At 35.9% G+C, this 25,880-nt stretch overlaps 1 long non-coding RNA gene across 1 annotated transcript; it reads right to left on the bottom strand.

The window, feature by feature from the left end:
- Positions 1-871: 871 nt before the first annotated feature.
- Positions 872-24,834, bottom strand: LOC118601761. The gene is made up of 3 exons (XR_004950579.1): positions 24,666-24,834; positions 2,269-2,310; positions 872-1,128 (listed from the first exon to the last, which is right to left on the bottom strand). It is a non-coding gene; the product is annotated as an uncharacterized LOC118601761 (long non-coding RNA).
- Positions 24,835-25,880: the final 1,046 nt, after the last annotated feature.

Raw genomic sequence — 25,880 nt, 5'->3', positions numbered from 1 at the left:
AATTTCCCAACCAAATCTTGGGGAAAACCAGCAGAAGGACTGATCCTTCTGAGCCCTTTTTTTTTTTTTTTTTTTTTACAAGTAAAATCTTCTGAGAACCTTAGATTTGCGGAGAAAATAATTAAAGGAATGCACTGCTTATGGGCTCCTTCCTTGCTGGTTGACCACATAATTTCTTGTCTAAACTAAGACATTTATAATCATGACTGGGGACACTTAATAATTTTTCTTGGATGAAAGGCTTAAACCAAAGCTATCCACAATGATCTTGAATATATGGTCGTGACTACCTATGCTACTCCTCCACAGAGATGAGAAGGAACAGTGCACTCATATTTCCTAATGTTTGATAACTAGGTCAACTATGCCAGCTTGCTGCTCAACAAGACAATCTGAGGATTGTGATCAAAAGAAAAAAAGAAAAAGAAATAAATAAAGTAAAAGACAACTTTTTGTGATAATCAGAGAGAATTTAACATATATTTGGGCATTAAATTATATTAAGTAATTACCGTTTGGTTGGGTGTGACAACTGTTTTGCCATTATGTTTTTAAGTCCTCATCTGTTAGATTAACATGAGGAATATTTATAAATGAAATAATGTAAATCAGGATTTGTTTTAATATATTCCAGTGGGGACTTAGAGTAATGAGAAAAGGGAGTAAAGAATAGCCAAAATAAAATTGGCGATATGTTGGTATTTGTTGACGCTGAGTGATAAGTAAATGGAGGTTTATTGTACTATTATATCTGCTTTTGTACATGTTTTAACATTTCATAATAAAAATCTTAAGAGTCAAATAAATATTTTAAGCTTAAATTCACAAGAAAAACAATACATAAGGTAAATATAGCCACAAAATTTGGAAAAGCATAATGAGTAACAAATGATTTAGGGACTTCAGGAAGCTAAATCCTAAAGTAGCAGTGAGTAAATCTGAAAAATAATTCAATTTGCTCCAAACACTCTCAAAAACATGTAAATTGGGAGACCATTTACATGTGGCAGTAGTTGACAGCAATGTGGGCTAAGAATAGGTGGATTAGTTGAGTTTATCTGAGAAGTAATTTGACTTCACAACTTCCTCTTCCATGCTGCTGAGCCAAAGATGTGCCAGCTTCACCTCCTGCAGAAAAACATTTTATTGGCAGATTCCAATACCAGACATCTGAATATTGTAATCTATACTAAAAACAGAGAAACTAAGTAAACATTTATACATTTATATAGAAATCCCCACTTCTTTCTTCTTATCTCTGAGGATGCGAGTATCATCCAGACAGGAAAAGGATTTTAACTGGAGAATTCTAAACTAATCACAATAAAAAAGATCTAAACATATTGACTTACAACCTCCAATTGGGATAGCCTAATAAGAACAATTTATAATTAAATCTCCAATCAACAAGTCATAAACACACATATACATACACGCGCGCGCACACACACACACACACACACACACACACACACACACACACACATATATATATACAAACATTTCAGTTTTTTATATGCCCAGCCTTTATATATGTACATATGGAAATCGCCAGACATTTGAAGAAAGTCTCTCAAGTAAAAGACAAGCCAAAACAAGCCAATATTAAAAGGCAACTTAAGGGCAACAGATCTATGCATGGAGGGGAATAGGGAAACATTATTAACATTATTAACAGAGAAAATAGAGGAGCCATTTCATTCATGAAAGAAGACCTGCTAATTCTAAATAAGGAATAATCAGAAAACAAGAAAGAGAACTTTGAAATTTAAAATATTATTGTACAAATTAAAAAATCAAATAAAAATGTGAAAGGATAACATTTTAAAATTAAATATAAAATGTAAAATATAAGAAAATTATAAGACCAGAATAGGAAGTACAATATCTACAAAATAAGAGATATGAAAAGTATAACAGAAAAAAATAATTAAAATTTTCAAGAAAATTTCTCAAATTGAAAGATTTCAGTGAGTGGCCAACACAATGGATGAACGACACACACATATATCACTGTGAACTTTCAGAATACATGTTCTGAAAAGATTCTATAAGAATTCCAGAAGAAAAAAAAAGATGACATAAGAAATCTGGAATAAAAATTCTTTATCTTTCTCCACAGAAGCACTGGATACAACCCCCCCCCCCCCCAAAATGATGACTTTAACATTCTGTGAGAAAATTCTTTCCAAGCTAGATTAGCATATCTAACCAAACTATCAATAAAATAAAGACATTTTTAGACATGTAAGTTATTAAAAAATTTACCTCCAGTGTACTCTTTCTCAGGTAATCCAAAGACATGTTCCCCTAGAATGAGTACATAAACCGAAAATTAATAATATCTGGGATTAAATTAGTGAGAGGTAGAAAAAATTAAAAAATATATATATAATCTGATATCCAGAAAACCAGTACAGATTGGGGCTGGTCAAATGCTAAAGAGGGTGTGGGAAAACAGCATAGATGATAGAGGCTCTGTTCATCCCTCTGGTGACCAAATCAAAGTGGTGACAGAAACAAGGAGTAAGCAGCAAGGAAATATCGCCTAGGATCTTGATGAGCAAACCATACAACTCGAGAGAAGTCCAAGAAAGCACTCCGAAATGGCAGAAGGTAGGATGGGGTGAGGATGCAGGGCTGCCTGGTCTCGAGTGGCTGAATGAGAATGAGATGGACGCTGTGGCAGCAGCAGACACCTCTTAAAGGGGCCGAGTCTGTGAGGTGACGGATCTGCTTGTTCTGAGCACCAGTGTCGATTCGGCTGCATGCAGGGGTCACCTGAGACTTACAGGGGAACACTGAGTTGTCAGAGTGAGGGCTGTAGGTGAGACCCTCTCTGTACAGAAGTGCCAGCAGTATCCATTATTCCCTATTGAGCACTCTCCCTTCCTAGTGCATGGACACAGAGCTGTCATAGCCGTGATGTCATCAAACTGGATAACAGAGGTTGGTCCGCCCAGAGGATTCCTCAAACCTCCCCTCCCCAAACTCGTGGCCCCACCCAAGCCATATCCAAGTATCTCCCCAGTGAGTCAGGTGCTCCTTGCTGAGCAGCACCTAGACTCACACTGGAGGCAGCTGGCCTCAGTTTTTGAGGAAACTGTAAGCACAGCATCTGTGGATTGCTTGCTGAATCTTAACAGGCGGCCCCAGAGGGGTAGAGGCGGGGGCTAAATTTGGTCTGCACCTGAACCCCTCTCAGGACTGTGGCACTGGACACACTAAGACCAGGAGACATAGGTGCTTTGCTTAGTACATAGAAACAGAGGTGGAAAGGCAGCCAAAATGGGAAGACAAAGAAGCAGAAACCATATGAGAGAACAGAACAGAGATTCAGATATAATAGAGTCAAGTAATCTAACAGATGCAGAGTTCAAAATACTGGTTATAAAGATGCTCAATGAACTTTTGGGAAGTGTAGATAAATTCAGTGAGAACTTCAACAAAGAGATAAAAAAAAACATTAAAATGGAAATGGAAATTATAAAAGAGAACCAATCTGAAATAAAGAACACATTATCTGAGGTGAGAAGTATATTAAATAGAATATGCAAAGAAATAAACAAAGTGAATAAAGAAAAGGATCAAATGCCCTATCTAAAGGATGGGAAAGCCAAGGACACTCAATCTGAATGGCAAGAGATAAGTTGCCAAGACTATAAAAATAATTTAAGGAGCATATGGGATACTACTAAGGGTCCCAATATCCATCTGATCAGGATAACTGAAGAAAATCAAGACGATGAACACCTGTTTGAAGAAATAATGATGGAAAACTTCCCTAGCCTGGTGAAGGAAATGGATATAAAACCCCAGGAAGCTCAGGGAATCCCAAACCAGGGATCTATGGAGGCCCACTTCAAGACATGTCATAATTAAAGTGCCAAAGGTTAAATACAAAGAAAGATTATTAAAAGCAGCAAGAGAAAAACAGATAGTTACCTATAAGGGGACACCCATAAAACTGGCAGCTGACTTCTCAAAAGACACTATGCAGAACAGAAGGGCTTGGCAAAAAATATTCAACAGGATGAAGACCCAAGATCTACAACCAAAAATACTTTATCCAGCAAAGCTATTATTTAGAGTTGAACGACAGATAAAGAGCTTCCCAGAAAAAATAAGCTAAAGGAATTTATCACCACCAAACCAGTATTAGAGGAAATGTTGGAGGAGTTTATTTAAAAGGAAAAAACATGTGTCAAAAACAGGAATAATAATAGTAACAATTATATTTCTAAAGATAGGATGGCTAAATTGATAAGAAAATAAGACCTCTACATATGTTGCCTATAGAAGACACTTCAGATTAAAAGACACACAGACTAAAAGAAAGGGGATGGGAAAAGATATTGCTTTGATGGACCTACAAGGTATTCGAGTCAGACAAAGATAAACACTATATGATTGCACATATATGCGGAACCTAAGGAATAAAAAAGAACTAATCAAAAAGAGACTCACAAATATAGTGAATAATTTGGTGATGGACAGAGGGAAGGGGAGGTTGTGGGGCTGGGAGAGTGAGATGAAGTACAAATTAATAGCTGATGGATGGTCACGGGGATGGGGAGCATGGAACAGGAACACAGTTAGCATTAATATGCTGGTTAGGTGGAGGGTCGGGAAGGGAGGGAGCAATTAGGGGATCATTTTATGAACTATATAGATGTCTAATCAATGTACTGTATACTTAAAACTAATTAAAATAAATAAGTTTAAAAAATGCTAAAGAAGAGCTATTGTCAAGAAGAACTGGTATATGTAAGCATACAAAATAAGAAAACAAGTATAACAAACTTCAGGAAGTTTTAAAAAATTTAAAATAATCTCATATGTAGTAAACGCCAATAATCCCATTCTCCCATTTTCTTTTCTTTTCTTGAGAATTCCACATCTTAATACCCTTGCAGTTAAACAAAGCCAGGTGACTAGTCTGGGTAAATGAAATGTGAGCAAGAGTGGTATATAGTCACTTCTGGTCTGAAGCAATAAAAAGCCCCTGGATTTTCTACTACATTCTCTGTCCTTTGCCTCAGAAATTATTTAGCTGGTACACCACATCCTGGATTGCTAGGTCAATGCACGAAGGACAAGTGCCTGGGACAGTACCTTGATCCTGGAGTCAACTTTGAGCAAAACCACTGGGATTCTGGCATTGTTCATTATGTGACATGGATTATCCTCTTCTGGCTGACACAATATTCTATATGGTTCTACTGTAAATAACATTTACATGTTTATAATAATAAAAACAGTAATTACTGTTCTATGTAAAATTATGATATAACTATACAATGGGCATAGGGAATGTGTTTTATGAGAGTGCTGTATATGGAGGAGGAGCTAAGAGTGTTTTGTTGGTATAGTTGAGATATTGAGTGTTAAAGAGCACAAAGTCCTCCTCTTCCACAGTGGAAAGTCAATAAACAGTGCCTAAAATGCAAAGAAATAGTAATAGAAGTAAATCTTGTCCTCAAGTTGAGACTTTCCTATTTTTGAATAAAGGAAAAATCTCTCTTGACAAGCACATAAAAGACAGATCAATTAAGAACATATATTGGGTTTTACTTTCATAGGCGTGGCCATGAAAGTTCAGGTCTTTGACAAAGGCCAAAAGTCTTCAGGTAATTGTGCTTGAATGGCTTCCCTGGTTCACAGTAGTGGAGAAGGAGGTGAAGAGGTGGTGGGAAGACCTTCCCAGGACTCCGATATGCGTTTCCTTACCAAACCCCTTTGCCACGGTTAGTGCAAGGACGAGTACTCATCTGTCGTGAGTTAAGACAATAAACTCCTTTCTCTCCTTAATTTGGAGTTTGGACTAAAAATCGTCAGTTTGATCTGTTTTTTTGAAATAAGACAGTATGATCCTAGGGGCTGTGAGGCACCTCTCTCCCCCATAGTGTTGACTGAATAATAAAATCCAGTGTGCAACATGAGAAGAAAACAGCAAACTCACTCAATTCTTTTCATACTTGGAGCCAGAGTTCAGACTGCTAAAGCTATGCTTATCAACTGGGACCTAAAAAGGCAGTTTAAATCTCTCCTTTGCAACTAAAAATACACACTCTTTAAGGAGTTAGAGGGAAATACCCCATGTGGATTCTCTCCTTTGCCTAGACACTTATATTACTCTGACACTTGTGCACGTCTTAGAATTGGCCTCTTGTCCTTCTTTAAAGGGCACAGAAAATGTTTAGGCAGCATTGTGGAACTAACAGAAGGATTAGAATCTTCAGATTCTAACCCCAGTGTCTTCCACCTCACTACAGCATGTTTCATAAGTACGAAAAGAGAAAACACCACCAGTCTCTAACATTTATACTTTTTATTAGAGGAGACTAACATTATATTATCTGTTTCTTCAACTCTAGAAACTGCTGGGATCCTTTTGCTGACACTATCAGCCTCAGTTTATAGCATCTCGCTCTCCTCGAAGACAGAAGAAAAGTCAAATGCATTATACTACCAACGGGCATAAGCTAATAAAGAAAAATGATTAATCGATATTTTTGGGCAACACATCGAAGTGAAGACAGAGTCTACATTAGCTCCAGAGTGTAAACAATTTTGTAGAGAGAACGCTTCTGAATCCACTTTGTCATTCTTGATTTAGTAAATGTGAGCTTTTCTTCTTTCTCAGCCAATGGCCAAAATAATTAACACAGAGTTTACATGAACTGGGAAAGTGCTGTGTTGAGGAAAAAAGAGAACTGATACGAACCCTGTGGCCAAGCAGTTTGCTGCCAGAAGGAGAACTGTGAACATCAGTTTGCTTGGAAATGCTGCCATGCAGAGTGAAGGTGACTGCAGCTCGGAAATCAGCCCAACACTTTCCATGGTCACGCCCTGTGCAAGGTTCTTGGAGTGTCTCATTGGGAGAATCAAGGAGAACGGAAGCAGCTTTTGGTTAAAAAAATTAAACAAAAGAAATTATTTAAATCAACATCAAAGAGTACATTAAAACAAACAAAAAAATTAAGTGTTACATTTGACACTACCCATTCTAAATAAATGCCAAAGCTAAATATTTTGCGCATGTTATTCCTTTGTCTTTTGAACTAAAAGAGACCCATAAGATCATGTAGTTCCTCATTCTTGCTTTAAATGACAGAGAAAGAAGAGGATCAGAAAGGTTAAGTACAGGTCCAATTTAAGCAACTGGTGAAGAGCAGAAGCGAATACCAAAGCTAGTACTCTTGGCTTCCAATTAGAACTCTTTTCACCACACTGTGCTTCAGGTAAAGTCTGTAGGAGTGCCAGCATGATAATGTCACACAAGAAAAGACCGATGGTCTTGGGGGAATACACCTTCCTAGTTGTTAGAAGGCAATTTTTCTTTTCCAAAGAGGGAATGAGGGCCTTCTTTTTGAAAGCTATTCAAAGGTGCAAATGTGTGAACTTTGAGCAAACTGCTAAGGCAAGTGTATTACCTAAGCAGTAAAAAGAAACAGCGCAAGTAAAATCAGGTGATTTCATGTACAAATTTTATCCTCTGGAGTCTACATAGCTTGATGATCCTTAAAGAAAAAAAAAATCAGTCCTCTTGTCACCACAATTGAACTGCAACTCCATTACTGAATCAATACTTCTGCTAGCAAATATCCCTTACAAAGTAGCCTTGCAACACAATTAAAACAGTTTTGGGATGGGGGAGTGGTAATTCTGGGAAACTTGGAGAAAATAATGACCTCAAAACAGAATTTACTTAATAAACAGCTGAGGCTGGGTAAGTAGGGGTGTGGTTGAAGGGAATGGGAATGACTTACATTATGATAATTTTTTTTATTATTAAAAGCAGGACAGAGACATTTTAGTTTCAAGGCATAGGATAAAATGATCAAATGTATCTTTTCTCAAAAAAATAGTTACGCTGTATTTTCATGGTCAATAGTACTCCATTTGTAGGTGCCCCTTGTCTTAAAAACCAATTTGGCTTATCTGTTTTATCCTTCTTACATATATCTCAAAAGCTGTAACAAATTCAGGGAAATATATGACCCAGTCACAAATGCTCACTGCTCCAGGGACCTGCCTTGAAATTGACATTGAGCTTCACGAACAAAAAAAAAGCACTTGTGTACCTCTGGCAGTATTAAATCTGGAAAAATTAAATAAAAAGGAAAGCGGGGTAGGCAGAGTTGGCCAAAGCAAATAAATAACTCAATTAGACAGCCAATCCAATAGATAAGAACGCAGAGCCCCTATTAAGCTGCTGATTCGTTATTGGGAGTAAGTGGTTACAGGAAATGTCTGTTTAGAGTAATGCCACACAATCATCACGCTTTTACAAGAAATTTTACAATGTGAACTTGTTCAACTTTTCGTGTGGCTTTTTTATTTCTGCTCTTTTAATTTGGAAGATTTCATTGGGGTCGAGGATAGAAAGAAGAGCCTGGAGTTCAGTCAAGTGTATATGCATCCAGGAAAATTTGATTGTTTACTAATAAATTTTAATGTACTAAGGTATCACCTTTTATCTAGGCCCTTGGCCTCTGGAGAGGAAACACACACAATTGTGTGGTAATATTAGTGAGATTATGGGCTACCAATGAGTAAACTGAAACCAAGTTCTGTATGACTTGTGGCACAAATAAAACCCGTTGCTATCACGGGAGGGAAAGTCACACAGTTAATGCTCAGTGGTCTGCGTTGGCTACACCAGTTTTTAAATCTCCTACTGATGAGGGTTAATGTAAGAAGTATAAAAAGCAAAGCGAAAGTAAAGAAAAAACAAGGTCGAAATTTGATTTTTCTATAACAATCTGGAATAAATGTATAACCAGAATTTTTAAAAGGTATAACATAACAAATTACAAACTTCAATTTATCTAGTACTTTCTAGGTACTGTGCATTGTGTGGCAGGTTAAAGACGGCTATAGATTCTTTGATATTTGTTCCATGGAAAGGTAGGGACCATAACTCCTTGAATGTTAGTTCTGTGATAGCTTTAACCAGGTGGATATAGCAGAAGTGTCTCTGTATTAGTTTCTGGACCTGGCCTCTAGGAAACCATCACCGCTTATTTCCTCTTACTTAGAACACTATCTCATGAAGCACTGAATCTCCACTTAAGAAATCTGATTATTCTGAGAGAACCTGCTGAAGACGTCACACATAGGAGCTCTATTCTACAGTCCCAGCCTTCCAGTCATATCTACCACATGACAGATGTATGAATAAAGACACTTGGAACCCTCCCTCCCCCAAACACACACACACACACGCGCGCGCACACACACACACACACACACACACACACACCTCCAGAACAGCTCATCTGCCAGCTAAAACTACTGAGTAACTTCAATTGATGAAGCAGAAAAAGAATGAAATAGAACAACTTCTCTATTGAGATCTGCCCATGTTCTTGACCCACAAATTGTGGGATATAAAATGGTGGTTTTTCAAAACCACTGACTCCTGGAATGGATATCAGAAAATGGAATGTGCAAGCGAGCTCTTTACATTTATTAACCTATTTAATCCTCATAACAGTCTGATTTGTCCAATTTTAGAGATAAGCCTGAAGAAACTGAAGCTTAATGAAATTAAGTAACTTGCCCACAACCACATTGCTAGAAAAGGGCAGAGCAAAGATCCAAGCTCAGTTTGATGCCAGAATCTATACTCTTAGACATATTTTCTCCATCTATCCTGAAAAAATTAAAGAAAATTACCAATCAATATATATTCATAAAGTTCTTTGAAATATTGTAAAGTACTCTGATAGGTATAATGCAGTAAGGGTGGCATGACCACAGATATTAGTATAGCAATCCAAGCTAATAAAAGAATACATTCTGTGACCCCCAAGCCCAAATAAACTGCCTTCCTTAACCTCTCCCACCTCCTCTCCAATTTTTTCTATCGCCTCATCCCAATTATCTCCTTCATAACACTTAAACTCATCAGAAACCATCTCGTTTAGTTGCTTATTGCCTTTCTCTGCTTTTAGAACTTAATCTCAATGGAGTTAGTGTAGTATTTGCTTGAACACCATTGCATCTTCAGTTTTATTTTATTTAGTAAAAAGTTATTAACAAAACATTGAATAAATTCTCTCTTTCTCTTTAGGCTAAGCTCTTAATTTGAAATGCCAAATGTATTCAGGCTAAAATAGGAACATGTTGAGGAAAAGGAACCAGAAGAATTTTCTAGGGCCATTTCTCCTCTTTCCAGAAAATATGCCATTTTAACTAGAGCAAGTGTTGTTAACTTGAAACCAGCAGGTGACATTCATATGGTGAATAAGCCTTTCAAAACTGTACCAAAAACATAGATGTATAAAATTATGTGTATTTTTCTTGGGAGGAGGACTTAACTTTTATCATATTATCAAAAGAATACTCAATTCAAAAGTGTTAAGAGCTGTCAAAAAAAAAAAAAAAGATTGTTTCTCAACCTTTTTTCCACTATCACTGATCAAGAAATACATCTTCCATAAGGATTCAGTATGTGGGCTCACACACACAGAAGTTTCATAAAGCAATATTTCTTCTAATTTCAAGCAGTACACTCTGATGTTTTCTATTTTATTTTATTCAAATTCATATTTGAAATGCTAGTCATGACTCACAAAATTGATTTCACAACTCACTAGTGAAAAACAGGGTTATAGTGACAGTTAAGCCACTTAAAAAAAAAAAAATTCTAGCTCTCCTTATAGGCGAGGTTTTAGAATCAGTTAAGAGGAGGAAGTATGGGCACTTTGGCAGTCAGGTGAAGACATATCTGAAAGAGGATGTGAGCTTGTGAACTTCTCAATCATACTGTATAGAAGTTAGTTGCCCACATCCCTCTGAGTAATTCCATCTTCAGAAAATGCATTCCCGTGAGTGTAATATAAGATAGGACTTTGTGGACGTGGATATGCATATCCATTGGTGTGTCCACAGGCTTCGGCGGGTACAGAGTGGAGATGGTGAGGAGTGTGATAGTTTGATCTTTCACAAAGGAAGTTCTTTGAGAGCATATCCTGTGGTGAATCTACAAATTACCTACAGAACTTCACACGGCATCCTGTGGGTACCCTGAATAGGGAGGCAGCCAGTACAAGTAAAAGATCACTGCACTCTGAATCAAAAGTGGGTTGGAGTCCTAGTTGTACCACTTGAGCAAGTTATACAAACTCTTTGAGCTTCAACTCCTTATTCTCTAAAATGATAAAAATAAAGGAACTCTGTTCACCTAACAGGGTTATGGTGAAGAATAAATGAAATAAGGACTAAGGATTCTCTGTTATTTTCTCCTTAATCTAATTCTCATCAGTTGAGAATAATTCTAATAGTCTAATAGTTATTTGTAAATAACCTGTATACATTCAATAAATGCCTTTTTTTGGGTCTAATAATTGTACAACCTCCTTAATCTATATTTCAAGCATTTCACAACATGACTACTGCCTCTTTTCCTTAGGCTTACCCACTCTATCTTCTCAAGAGAAGGATTTTAATTTTTGTAAAACCTTACTAGCAAGTAGTAGCATTCTGGGATGGTGGGAGGTAGAGTTGCTTACTGAGACAGAATAAAAACAGCGGAGAAGAGAATTAGTGACAGAGTGGCAGCTTTGCTATAGTAGAAATATTTGGACTTTGTCATCATAAAGCCTACTGTTTAAACCTCAGACTCTTAATTTACTATGTATGTGTTATAGGCTGAATCGTGGCCCTCCCTCACCCAAATTCACATGTTGAACTCAAATATGACTCTATTTGAAACAATGTGTTTAAAGAAGTAAGTTAATGAGCCCATTAGAGTGGACTCTAATCCAATATGACTGGTGGCCTTATGAGAATAGATTAGGACACAGACATGTACAAAGGAGAGACAGAGGAAGTACATAGCCATCTACAGGTGAAAAAGCAAGGCCTCAGAAGAAACCAATCCTATTAATACCTTAATCATAGACTTCTGGCTTCCAGGACTGTGACGAAGTTAATTTCTGTTGTTCAAGACACACTGTCTGTGATACTTTGCTATTATAGCCCAAGCAAACTGATATACTACGTAATCTTAGGTATTACATAAGAATTAAATTGGATAAACTGTTTTTCATAAATTATGGATACTTGTTTTGTTTCTATTTTCTCAAGATAGAAAGAAGAGGAGTCTGTCATAAGAGAAATTGGGGCAAAGCAATTACATATTTTTGGAATCATAAGCTGCATCCCCACACTGAGAAAATGAGTAGTGTCTTCGTATCACTTCCTTAAATCCCCTTTGTTTGCAAATCCTTCTTGTTTGCTCTGTTTGGTAAGTATATATCTTTAAATAAATAGAGAGACTCTTATAACTGAAAAATAATGGCAAGAATGAATTATTACTTGATTTCATAAATGAGCTAACAATCTTGACCCTGGGGAAAGTAATAAAGAACTGTAACAGCCTCTCTCTTTACTGGACACTAGCCTGGTAGACCCCAGGAGCTCAACTATAAGCAAGATCCCTCAGATATCCCTTCCATCACCAGGTGAATAAAGCCAGCCTTGGGCGGAGCACCACTCCAACCAATGAAAATTCCATCCATCCAATGGAGGACAGAAGATTCCAGGTTATTTTTTGCATAGAGATTGAGCATTTCACTTGACATAGAATAAAAGGCATGTAAAACTATCTTGGTATCCTAAAATTTCTTTCTGTTCTGCAGAAGAGGGCAGCCCATTTTCCCCCCCATAACTTATACTAGGAGTATGTGTAAGCCATGAAATGCATGTATCATTATGCACAAATACATGTCAAAATAGTAATTGTGGATATCCATAGGTTTGGAGATTTTTAAAATATACCTTTTTCCAGTACTTTCCAAATATTCTAAAATATCATATACTAAATTTATAACCCAAAACATAAATTAGTAAGTAAATATTCTGCAGAAATGTATTACTTATAATTTAGTAAATGATATTGGGAATCATCATGAATAAATACATAAATAAATAAATGAATTATCATTTATAACTTGAGAATAAGCTAATTTAAAAAATGACTCTGCTTCCTCTTTCGTATGATGAATGGATTGGGCCATTCAGAAGCCGTAGAGCCTTCTAGGGTGCCCTTCTTTGTAGTGGCTAGGCCAGGGCATTGCTACTTGCTATCATGGCTGTTTCACAGAACCTTCTGATAATATAACTGAATGCAAACCTTGGAGGTTATCTAATAGCTTCCTAAAGAGTATGCATGACTTCATGTCTTTCAATCTTTTCTTTCTTGCTATCGCAGGAAATTGCCATTCAATTCTTTGAAGAGAAACTTTACTGGGCATTATTATGTCTTATGATGCCAGGGATTTCTGTCCACACTCTAGATTTTGAAAATGAGATAAGAAGAGGCAGATGGTAGGATGGTAAATGATTAGTAGTCCCTTTTAGGAAAAAATACAAGTTAGAACCACATCTAAAAATTCTCATAATGGCCTCTAGTGTTCACATCTCTCAGATATCAATTAATTTAGAGCCATGCCACAAAGTACAGCACTCATAAAAATATATTACACAGACCCTTGACTGAAAAAGACAAATCAAGTACATACCTGGCCATAATACGCCCATTTGAATACACTTGCGCAATAATTGCATCAGCCATGGCTTTTGTAGCATTAAAAAAAAAAAAAAAAAGCATGGCCTTTGAAGTCAGATGCACATCTGGATTAAATTTTGCTCCACTACTAACTGCTGTGTGATCTCATGCAAGTTATTCCACTTATTCAAGAGCTATTTCTTTATTAATTTTCATGATCCAGGCACTATGCTAGATGCAGGACATGTAACCATGAACATAATAACCATGCTCTCTGCTATCATGGAATTAGTCTAGTGAGGAGGAAGCATTGACAAAATGATCACAGAAATAAAATGTAACAAAACGAAAACCTGGTAAGTTATATTTATCCCCCACAGCTTTTTTGAACAGTTCTGGTGGCTGAATTGTCTGCATAGACCAAGGAATAATGGGTGGAGGTTTGTGGGTAGAAATTAGACAAGAGAGAATTGTTATACATTTTAAAGGTGGGGGAGAGGTAGAAAGTGTTATTGCCTCAGCGAGTCAAGGGTGGGAATTCTAGTGTACCAGTACTAGCTAGATCCTGCCTGATGGGAGAGCCAAGGTGTGGAGGAACAATCTGAGGTTTCAAGAATGGTTCCCACAGAACTTTGAGGCCTAGGATTTTAGAATGAAATATTATGGCACAATGGTACGTTGTTCCTTTTTTGGTCTCCATATCATAAGAAATGGCTCCAAAATGTTTTCTTTTGTATTTAATAAATGTTAAGGATCTTGGATTCACAGTGAAACATTATGACAGAACTAGGCCTACGTATGAATCAGCAACAGCCCGAGACAAAATCTACCCAATTGACGAAAGGACAGAGGATATGACATAGATATAGATACAGATATAGATATAGATAATGTGATGAGAGCAGAAAACTGAGTTTAGATGCGTGAGTTGAGGAAACTTTGAGAAGCAATGTTTTAGCAGAGACCTCAATAAGGAGTAGTAGTCTGGCAGCCTGGTGGAAATAACACATGTGAAGGTGAGACAAGTTCTAGAAGGGAAAGACCAGAATAGCATGATCCAGGAGTAGCATGAGCAAGGAGGGGATAATAAAACATGAGGCTGATAAAGCAGGCAGGGTCAGAGCAGACAGGGCGTGGTGGGTCAGCTTTCATTGAACTTCACAGACCAAGATTTTATGGAGATAAGCAATGGGAATCAATTTGCATTTTTAAAGGATAATTCTGGCTACTTTGTAGATTGGATGGGAGCCAGTATAGAAAGGAGAACGCTTACTGCAAGAGGCTAAGTGAAGGATGATTGTGCCTTGAACTAGCATGTTGACCCTAGATATGAAGCTAAATTGACTGCTGAGTTGTATCTTGGGGGTAGAATTAATACGACTGGTGATGATGTGAGTATGAGATAAAAGGATGGCCAACTTATTAATAAAATCAGTGATTAAAAAAAGATCCTCCACATCAGATCACAGGAAACATTAAGTAGTACATATCAGGTATACATAGGAAGCATTCAATGCATGTAAGCTGTTATGACAAAGATAGATGCAACGATCAGCATTTGAAAATGATTTGCAGTCTTTTTAAATTACTCAGAAAGTAAATATCTTTACACTTGTTAGGAGCTGAAGAAAATTGAAGGGTGGTAATTGGCTAATCTGGATCATCATCTTCCCTTAGATGCACATGTCTATGAAGGCACTGTCTTTTTCATTTGTTTGAAATGGCTACCTGATAACTTCACTGAGTCCTGAAAATAACTTCAAGCAGAAGGAGAATGCTTAGGCTTCTGAATGGCCACTAAGGAATCAAAAGGATTAGAGAATAAAGAAGAATGAAACTTTCATCTGAGATTTGCCTCAAAATAAGTAATTAAAAGCATCCATAAAGTGGATTCATTCCTTATGGTTCATACAAATAAACTCAACTGAAAAATTTGGTAACCTAACTTTTTGCCTCTGTATCTTGAGATCATAATTCTGAGAAATATTAATGTAGTTTTCTTACATGACAAATACTTGACCTTTTGTAAAAATGTCATTTTCTCAACCGACGACGGGAATGACAAGAGAGATGAAGGTCAGAGAATAAGTGCTCTGTGCATTTCAAGAAAAGGAAAATGCAAATTGTGAAAGTGTTATCCAGGAGACAGAAAAACAGATCTCTCCTGGTCACTCTTCTAAAGACACCCTGGCCCACCCCACCCCCCCGCCTCAACTTCAATTACTGAGACCTCTGGTTGTTTCCTTAAACAAAATAAATACAAAAGGGTAATTTTTTCCCCCTGAGGTTGCTACAGGTGTCTATTTGACAGCCTTGTTGTTTTTCAAGTTTCAATAATGAGCAAAGAAGGAAGCATAGGTGTTATAGAAAAGTCCACACTCAGGTCGCAATAGTGCAACAAATAAGTGCCTTGTTTTTCAAGGCTCCTGGCAGAAGCAGAACTGCAAATGTACCTTTAACCGTGACCACAGAGGACTCAGCAGCACTTTCTAAAAACCTGAATAGACTCATTTAGTCAATCGGATCTGTCTCCTTGATTTTCACTGATTTGTTTTCAAAGTTTCTGCAATAATTAATTGTCATTATTTATACTATCCTTCTGGGGTGAATCAATGCTATTATCTCTGGTATAGTTCAATATTACAATATTATCTCAATAACTTCTCAGTCTACTTACTGTGTTCCCTGGTCTGTAAGGATATCTTAATTACCATGACAGCTTTTAATTCAAGTTTGCTACTGATCTATCCATATCTAATCTATATCTGTATCTATCTATATTTAAATGTCTTTGTGCTAGTGAGTTTCTGTACTGACTAGTAAAATGGCCCCCTGCCAATCCACAACTTAAGAGGGTTATACCTTTAATACCTTTAATGCCATTGGCTGTCAGCCACTCTAAGAGTGCAAGACTGTTAGAACAGTGCACCAGTTCCCACAGATTATCTTAGTGCCCCCTGTGAAGCTGTGAAGAACGCTTGGCGTCCCATGCCAGCTGCCAGTTCCTGACATAGGAAAGGGGCTGAGAGGTCTAAAGCAAGTAGATGAGTGATCCTTTCATTAGGGTGATAGATGCTTCCTCTGCACTACTGCTTATTTGTACATACAACTGAAAGTCCCCTTAACACAATATGTTGTGAGCATCTGCCTCATCTGAAGCAAACTCCTATTCATTTCTATGTGCAGTGTGCCAGTCACAAAATGTGCTTTCAGAAATATGTGAAGGATCAAACTGAATGCATTTAAATCAGGAATACTATGCTCATTTGGCTTTCTCCTTTTCCCCAGGTCAATAAAATGGCAGCTACCCTGGTTGTTATTTTTCAGGTGCTCTCAATGAGAGTGGCAAAAAGCCAGGTAGGTGTGATGAGAACTGATAGTGTATTTCTTCTGTTCCTGGGCTTCTGGGTCTTTGCCACAAGAGAAATGGCAGTGAGCCAGAAACGGAAGCCAGAACAGCACAGGGAGGGCGAGTCTCTGCTCTATACTACAGAGACCCATAATTATAACTTATTTAAAGCTAGAATGCTAGCACTAAAGGAATGGATTAGATGCATCAACAATTCTGAAATATTCCCACAGAATCATCATAGGATCAGAAGTCAAATAGAAATAAGAGAAAGGTTAAATCATCTGAAGTTTCTGTTCTTGCATTTTACCACTTATCTCCAGGAAAGCTCTGTATTTGACTTTTTCAATTCAAATCAGTAGATACTTTTAAAAATCATAATGATACCTCATATGAGTTGTGACTTTTCTTTTGATCCCAAGTTTGCAATAAAACTGTACTGAAAAAGGTAAGCTGAAAGACTATGGGGGTGGGGTTGGGGGGAAGAGGCTGGTGCTGCTTATCATATAGCAATGAAGCCACATAGAAAGAGCTCAGTTGCAGAACAGTGCCCATGCCGGTCCTACAGGAAGAAACAGTTCCATGGAGGCAGCCAGGTGATTGTGAGGTCTCTAAGAAAGGAAGAGATGTGATTTCTAAGGTCTAGGGATTAGAGTGAAATATTTATTATAGCAGTGGTTAATTTTGTCATTATTGCAAACACAAGCACAAATCTCACACACACAGAAACTGGGAATATTAGTTACACAATTCACAGATATTCATAGATGCCCTCATTGGCATAATTTACATAATTTGTACTAAACGATGCAGATTTAAAAATCAAATTTGGATTGGTGACCTATGATAATGGTATCATTGAGTGCCAGAGAAAATTTGCATCAGACTACTCTCTCTACCTCCTCCCTTGACTTACTTTATTCCTTCCTTTTTAACTTCTGTCACCCATATGCATTTCATCTGCATTTGAGTACTGCCACTGATATGTTGTGAACATAGTCTACACTCAATAATAAAACAGAGTTAAAATAATAGCTAAACTTTTCTTGTAGTTGGATACTTGAATAAGCAATCTGTCAACCAAAAGTGAAAAGACATATACATTAGCCTAAGTTCTACTAATGAGTATCCATGTGATTGGTCACATTTGCTATTCATTAAGACAACTTCTTAAATAATTTGAGCCTTGATTTTTCACATATAAAAAGAAGATTCATTTTCTGTCCATGAACAACACTGTAGGATCAAGTGAGATCCTACTTGAAAGCTTTTTACAAACAAGAAAATGCTATAATAGATCCTTGACTTCATATTTATGATCAGGAAGTATAGACTTTAATATAGAATAAAAATAAAATGAAACGAGGTGATTAGTTGGAAGTGTAAAGACAAAAGCTAGAAAACTGCACGAACTAAATCAAAATTATGATAACATCAGCAATAAGAATGTTTAATGTGATTCTACTTACAACACTGCTAAAGTCTGGTAGAGGCAGGGTGGCATTTGAATTTTGTATAATTGTCAATATATGTTGATTTAATACCCAAAGTTTGCATAGCAAATATCACAAATGTTAAGCTAGTTTTGAGACAGCATAATACCAACTTCTGTGATCTCCCCCATCAAAAAAAAATCCGTCCTGTGCTTTAAGTTTCATTTTCTGTTTTTTATGTAATGCCCTCAAGTTTATAATGAAAATGATAGAAAGAATGAGTCAATAATGAACATTTTTTCCAGAAAAATAAACACTGAATTGGACTATTGTTAAGACTATTGCATGTAAAAACATGAGGTAATTTTTCTACCCTACTTGGCATTTAAAAGCCCTCAGCATTCAGATTCTGAGTTTTCTTTATTAAACTACACCAAAAAACTGGAAGAAATTCAGAGAACAACAACAAGATTAAAAAGTTTAGTAAATAAAAAAGGGTTGAGAGGATGAAGTACACTTAATTATGAGAAAAACAAAACAAAAAGCATGATAAAAGTTCAAAGGGAAGAGAGTAAATTTAGAAAAATTTTACAAAGCAAGCAAAGGATAAAATATTATTCATTAAAGTTTGTACTGGCAGGACATATTGTTACAAAAGAAAATACATGATGACATGTCAATTATCCAGTTTTATTTGAGTGGAAAAGGTCCCATTTTAAAGAATTAACCTGAGGATCATAACTGTAATCTTCTACAGTGTCAACTTGTTTAACACGCCTAAGTCACTTATATTCTTCCTTTTTTCCCACAAATGGCAAAATAAAGATGCAAATAAACCACTATCCCTCAATGCTAACAAATACTAAAGTATAAACAGTAAAAAAAATAAATATAGACATACAGAATAAACAATTTGCATTTTATTGCCAAATTATTCAAAATCTCATGGAAATGTAACCCCTATGGTATTGAAAACCTAACACTCAATGACAGCCCAGAGACTATTAAAAAATGTTTCATCAGAAATATCATGACTTCCATATTTCTGCATGGCAGATAATTTATTTTCATTGTGGACACCAGGCAGGAAGTATTTTTTCCTGTCAAAGAAGATGTAAAATTTCACCCTATCCTGTTGCCACTGAGAGTGCTGCTACCACAGAGAGAACAGAGTTGCCAAAGAGAACATAGATCCAAGTGGGAGACTGAGACATGAGAGAGGAGAATCGCAGGGCCACAGAGAGCATGTGGTGAGATTTTAGACAAAAATCAGGTCTTATAAAAGATATCAATTGAAAAAGATTCAGTACATTGTGAACTCTGATTAAATAAATTGCATTAAATAAAAGATAATGATAAAAATGTAAGCAGATGTTCTACTGAAGATCACATGGGACAAGAAAAATACAAGGCACACAGAAAAAGAATCCAGATCAAGCTAAATTTATGTCCTCGGCTAATGTAAAATTATATTACTAGTCCCTGAAAGAGAAAACCTGATAAAATGTGGCAAATATTTCTCATTTAAAAAATGCTTCTAATATAAAAATAGAAAGACAATTTCCTAAACATCATAAGTAGTATTTATTAGAAATCAACAGAAAATATTAAAAGATGAGTAATAGAGAAAATATAAAAAGGATACTAAAAACATTCCTAATAAAGCCAGGAGCGAGATAGGTATGACCGAGAGTCACTGACACTTAGGAGAGTTTAGCTCATTCAACAAAATTCAGAAAAGAGTTTGCTAGTTGATTAAATTTTAGAAAAAAAAAGAGACAAAACTATTATTTGCAGATGATGGAATTTTATGCCTAGGGAATACAAGTGATCAAAATGTTATTTATTGTTATAATTATTATTTTAGAAATATGATGAGAAAGTCTAAAGGTTGAAACCTAGACTTCATGATTGATTCCATGATAGTAGCAAAAGGAAAAGAGATATTGAAGTCCAAAGTTTTACCTTGGATTGTAAGTCTGCTTCCATCCCCTATACAACCACTTTGCGGCAGGCCAAAATCATATTTGGCCTGAGTTGCTGCAATGACTCCATTCTTTCCCCTCCCGTCCATTATCCTCACAGCTGCTGGATCGATTTTTTTAATTGAGATATAATTGACATAACATTATATTAGTTTCAGGCATATGACATAATGATTTGATCACCATAGTAAGCTTAATTAACATCCATAACTACATATAATTTTTTTCTTGTAATGAGATCCTTTAAGACTTACTCTCTTAGCAACTTTCAAATATTCTATACATGTTATTAACTATAGTTACCATGCTGTATCGTACATCCGCAGGACTTATTTTATAACTGGAAGTTTGTACCTTTTGACCTCTTTATCCATTTCATCCACTCTCCACCCGCCTCCATTAGCAACCATCAATCTGTTCCCTGTATCTTTGGGTCTGATTTCATGTGTGTGTGTGGGTTTTTTAGATTCCACATATTAAAGTTATCTTATGGTATTTGTCTTTCTCTGCCTGACTTATTTCACTTAGCATAAAGCCCTCAAGGTCCACACGTGTTGTCACAAATGGCGATATTTCACTCTTTTTTATGCCTGAATAACATTCCATTATATATATGCACATATATCACACTTTCTTTATCCACTCATCCATTAATGGACTTAGGTTGCTTTGAATGTTGCAATGGACATGGGTGTGCACATGTCTTTTCAGGTTAGTGTTTGTTCCCTTCAAATAAATACTCAGAAGTGGAACTGCTGGATCATATGGTAGTTCTGTTTTAACTTTTTCAGAAAATTCCATACTGTTTTCCATAGTGACTGAATCAATTTAGATTCTCATCAATAGTATACAAGTGTTTCCTCTTTTCCACATCCTCACCAGCACTTGTTATTTCTTAATCTTTTTAATAATGGCTATTTTAACAAGTATGAGGCAATATTTCATTGTGGTTTTGATTTGCATTTCCCTGATGACCTGTGATGTTGAGTATTTTTTCATGTATCTGTTGGCCATCTATATGTCTTCTTTGGGAAAACATCTACTCAGATCTTTTGCTCATTTTTGAATTGGATTGTTTGTAAGAGTTTTTTGGTATTGAGTTGCACAAGTTCTGTATATATTTTGGATATTAACCCCTCACCAGATATACGGTTTGTAACTATTTTCTATTTTGTAGGTTACTTTTTTTATTTTGTTGATGGTTTCCTTTGCTGTTCTAAAACAAATCCAGAATTAATAAGTAATAAAATAGTTCCATATAAGAAAATACACAACAATCAAGACTTTCTTTATGAATAAAATAATTTTTAAGTTGGAAAATAAATTAGGGGAAAAAATCAAATTTACATTAGCACAAAAATTTGGTAACTCCTAAGTACAAACTTAACAGGAGAAGAATAAAAAGTACAAGAAGAAACCTACATGGCTTTACTAAAGGATATACGGGAAGAAACATACCATTTTCCTAGATGGGAAGACTTGACCCTATTCAAATGACGTTTTTTTTCTTTTCGAAATCTGACATGTGGATACGAAAGCTAAAAACATTTTGGAAAAAAAAAAAATAATGCGAAATGATATGGCCCACAAAATATTAAAATATATGTCCTCACTGTAATAAAGGCTAATACAGATCCAAGAACAGAGAAATAAATCAGTGGACTAAAATAGAGTTCAGAAATAATGTAAATATATATTATAATCTATATATGAAAAATTTGACATTTCATATTAGTGGGAAAGGATGTTTTATTCAATAAGTAGTATCAAGACAATTAGTTGTCACATGATGTAAATGAAAATAACAAAATTGTTTTCATACTAGAAAAAAAAAGAATACATTTTATAATGGAAGCAACACAAATCAAAACAAGGTAGATGCCATTCTTCATATATCAGCTTGGAAAACTTTAAAAGAATAGAGTTGATTTGAAAGTGGAAAAATAGACACTCTGTTATATTGTTGATGGGAGTATAAATTGCTAAAAAGGTACATACACCATCCCAGCAGTCATACTTCTAAGAATTGATTCTTTGAAAATAATGGCAAAAATATCCAGTCAAAAATTTGTTTACAATAGCAAACCACTAGAAACAACATTAAAATTAAACTAAGGAATAATTAAACAAATCATATCTATAGAATAGAACACTGTACAGCCATTAACAAGAATGACATGGATAACCTGGAACTATGTTCTGAATATATTATTAGATGCTAAAAGCAATCTTTTAACTACTATGTACAGCATGGTTCTACTGCCAGAATTAGCTGGTTACTGCAAGGAGAGCATGGAGACTGGCTGACTCTGCAACCCTCTACCCCTATGTATCAAGCCCCTGAGCTTAAAGTAGGGTTTGTCTCCAGAAATGAACAATGTTTAGGTCAAAGGGACATGATAGTAACTCAAATAGGTGATGATAATCATAAACAACTAGGTCAATGCTAGTGCCGGAAAACCAGTTGCTGAGATGTTATTCCCATCTCTTCACTCAAACTGAAAACAGGTAAAGCATAAGCCCTTGGGAGATGATTCCACCCTTCTTCCCAATCGGGCTACTGATAGTTTAGTTGGAATTCTCAACCATACTGATGAGTTTTGATGAAAATTAATGCCATGATAAAAAAATAAAAAGGAATTAATATGTGAAAAAATAATTACTTACACTATCAGAAACGTTATTTAAAATAAAATTACTATCATTAAAGTAATGCAGACAGCTATTTCATCTAGGAAGTATGAATAGATTAGGAAAAAAGAAGCAATATACTATATTTGTTGAAATTAAACAACAAAAAAATCTTGATATATAGGTTGAATAGCCATAACTGAAGAAAAAATCAGTGGCCTGGAAGAGAAGATGGAAGAATTTTCCCAGAACACATCACAAATGCATAAAGTTTAAAAATAGAAAAAGAACAAACATAGAAAGACAGGGAGGAAAATTCCCAGGAAGGCAACATCCATCTAGTATGGTTTGCAGAAGAAAAGGTTGGAGAGAATAAAAAGGACCTATTGAATAAAAATCTGGGAAGATATAATCATGAAATCATTTGCAATTACAGTGAAGTGGAGTTAAAGGTGGATGGGAATAGGTAAAGAAAAAACATTTAATAATTAAAAGTGCTGAGTGATTTTAAAATTTTATGTGTAACAAAAAGCTGTATGTATAGAAAATGTGAGCTGTTATTCACAAAAAATATATATTTATTATCTAATAAAATCTGAAATTAAAGAATCTCTACAATTATCTTTCTAGGTAGCTACACAGATCACATAGACCTTAGAATCACCATTCTTTTGTCCAAAGGAAGTAAAAACCAAGCAAGCAGACGCCTTATAAAATTCTATCTTAATGACTTACTCTTTCTTATATACTATCAGCTAAATAAACTCATCACCATAATTCTACCCCTACTGCTTTTAGTAAAACAGGTAACAATTATAACACAAAGAATTTGGTCCACTCTATATAATTCTTGTGCCTGTGTTGTTTAGTTTGATGATTGTCTCAAATGTATGTAATGCAAGAGGCCATGTCATCATAACAAGATGTGGAATCTTGAAGAGATTATCAGAAAGAAAACTCCTACTTATCATCTTGGGCATTTATTCCAAATCATCAATTTGTTATTATGCTATAACAATTTCTTAGTTGTTTTCAATTCTTATAGTTGTAGTCTTACCTTAAATAACAGATGAAAATCTCATCATCTTTTTAGATAACAAGTCACATACAGACAAGGAAATAGTGAAGAGAATTTACTTCCAATATAACTAATAAGAGGATGAAGATTTTTATGGTGTATTTGCCAAAAAGGGTATCAAGTAGAGCTCAGTAAAATTTCACCTGCCACTTTCACTACTATCACTCTTTGCTTCAAAAATTGTGTTTCGGGACCACACACCAAACATAAACATTCTCATCTCATGTCAAAGTATAGGAATACCACCATTTTCCATACCTATTTATTGAGCAGGGGGGTGGGGGGATTGGGGGAGGGAAGATAATTGAGAATGGCACCAAGATAGAATTGGTGCCAGAGCAGATGGAGGCAATGGAGTCACCTAAAGCAGTGCTGGCAAGAGAGGCAAATGAGCACAAAAGACAAACAAAGTCCCTTAAATTGTGTCTAGTGATAAAGTTCAGCTTTTCCATGAGGTAAGTAAATATTAAAAGAGGCCTGTCTCAAAGCTGGAAACAGTTAAAAGTTTAAAATTCTTTTATAAAATGACAAATAATAAGGGAGCCAGTAACCATGGAAATTCTGGAGGTGAAATATTCCAAGGTAAAGGATGAGAGTTTTCAAAAGTTATTTCCTAAACAGATTCTTAGTACTTGGCAGTTTCTTACCAGATTCTTGAAAGACATACCTATGTATGAACAGCAAGGTATCCCTGAGTTTTCCACACTGTTGTCTCGTGGCTCTTCTTCCCTTCTCTTATAAAGATTTGATTCCCCAAGTGACATTTATTTACCAACATCATGAAAACTAAATAAAAAACAAATAATAGAAGTAATGTCAATCCTGAAGTGATGTGAACTATGACAGGATAATTTTTATTGTGTTTCCTTAAAAAAAAAACCCAAGCCTCAGTTCTGTCATTATTAAGTTCTAGAGGTTTAGCCCTTTTGGAGGGAAAACCAACTCTCCGTCCTGCTGTTCCCCAGCAGGCGATGGAACACAGCAAAGCTCTATTATCTCAGAAGCACTTCTTTGGTAATTCTCGAGAGTTCATTTCTGAATCCAGAATTGTTGAGCAACTGCATGTGTTCTTCAGAATCAGAATTACAGTCCACGGGGAATCTGGCTCCTACTGTCCCTTTTAAGTTATTTTTCTGTGTACTTTGAGGCAGAACATTTAGGACACAGCCCATTCAAAATATCATATATTACAGAAAACACTTTTACTTATCCAAAGGCAGTTGTAAAAAGAGCCAGTCTTGGACCCCAAAACATCTTTGGGCCGTTATCCCATCTAATGTTCGGTGTTGTCCCTTACTACCCATCAGAGGTCTGGTGGTCTTTATCTCCTTCTACTATTATTTCAAAGACTGATTTTATATTAAACATTTATACTTTGGTACAAATGACTTTAATCATTGTAATTGTTTCTGGGAAATTTGCATTTAAGCCTTGTTTCTAACTGAGCAAAAAAGTATTTTGTAGCTCATTAAATGAAGTATAATGTAAAGCTTGGCAATGAAAAATTCTCATTGTATTCCATGATCTTTTCTCTTCTGCCAAAGAGAAAACAAGCAAAAGGCTAATTGGACTGTGGCAGCAGCTAAAGGAGTCCAGAGCTAACAAGAGCAGACTATGGCAGGTTTGGATAGTATGTGAAGCTTCAGCACCCTGTGCCCACTTGCTCAAGCTCTACTCTTCTCGCCCATTGTTTCCTTTCCTCCAGTCTTATCTCTTGGCTCTCCTCATCTTTTATCATTCTCTTTCTCAAGAACCTACTATCTCAGTGATCAAACCCATTTGCCCTGTGCTTTATTTTCTCCCTCAGGTTTTCCTAAATTCCCAGGTGCTTAGAAGGTACCATGTCCACATGGCCCGAAAGTTCTACTTCCTTAAATCCTTC

The sequence above is a fragment of the Rousettus aegyptiacus genome, unplaced genomic scaffold (assembly GCF_014176215.1).
Source record: "Rousettus aegyptiacus isolate mRouAeg1 unplaced genomic scaffold, mRouAeg1.p scaffold_m13_p_4, whole genome shotgun sequence".
In the NCBI taxonomy this organism is placed as follows: Eukaryota; Metazoa; Chordata; class Mammalia; order Chiroptera; family Pteropodidae; genus Rousettus; species Rousettus aegyptiacus.
The sequence above is the reverse complement of the archived record's forward strand: the minus strand, read 5'-3'. Positions and strand labels throughout refer to the sequence as shown.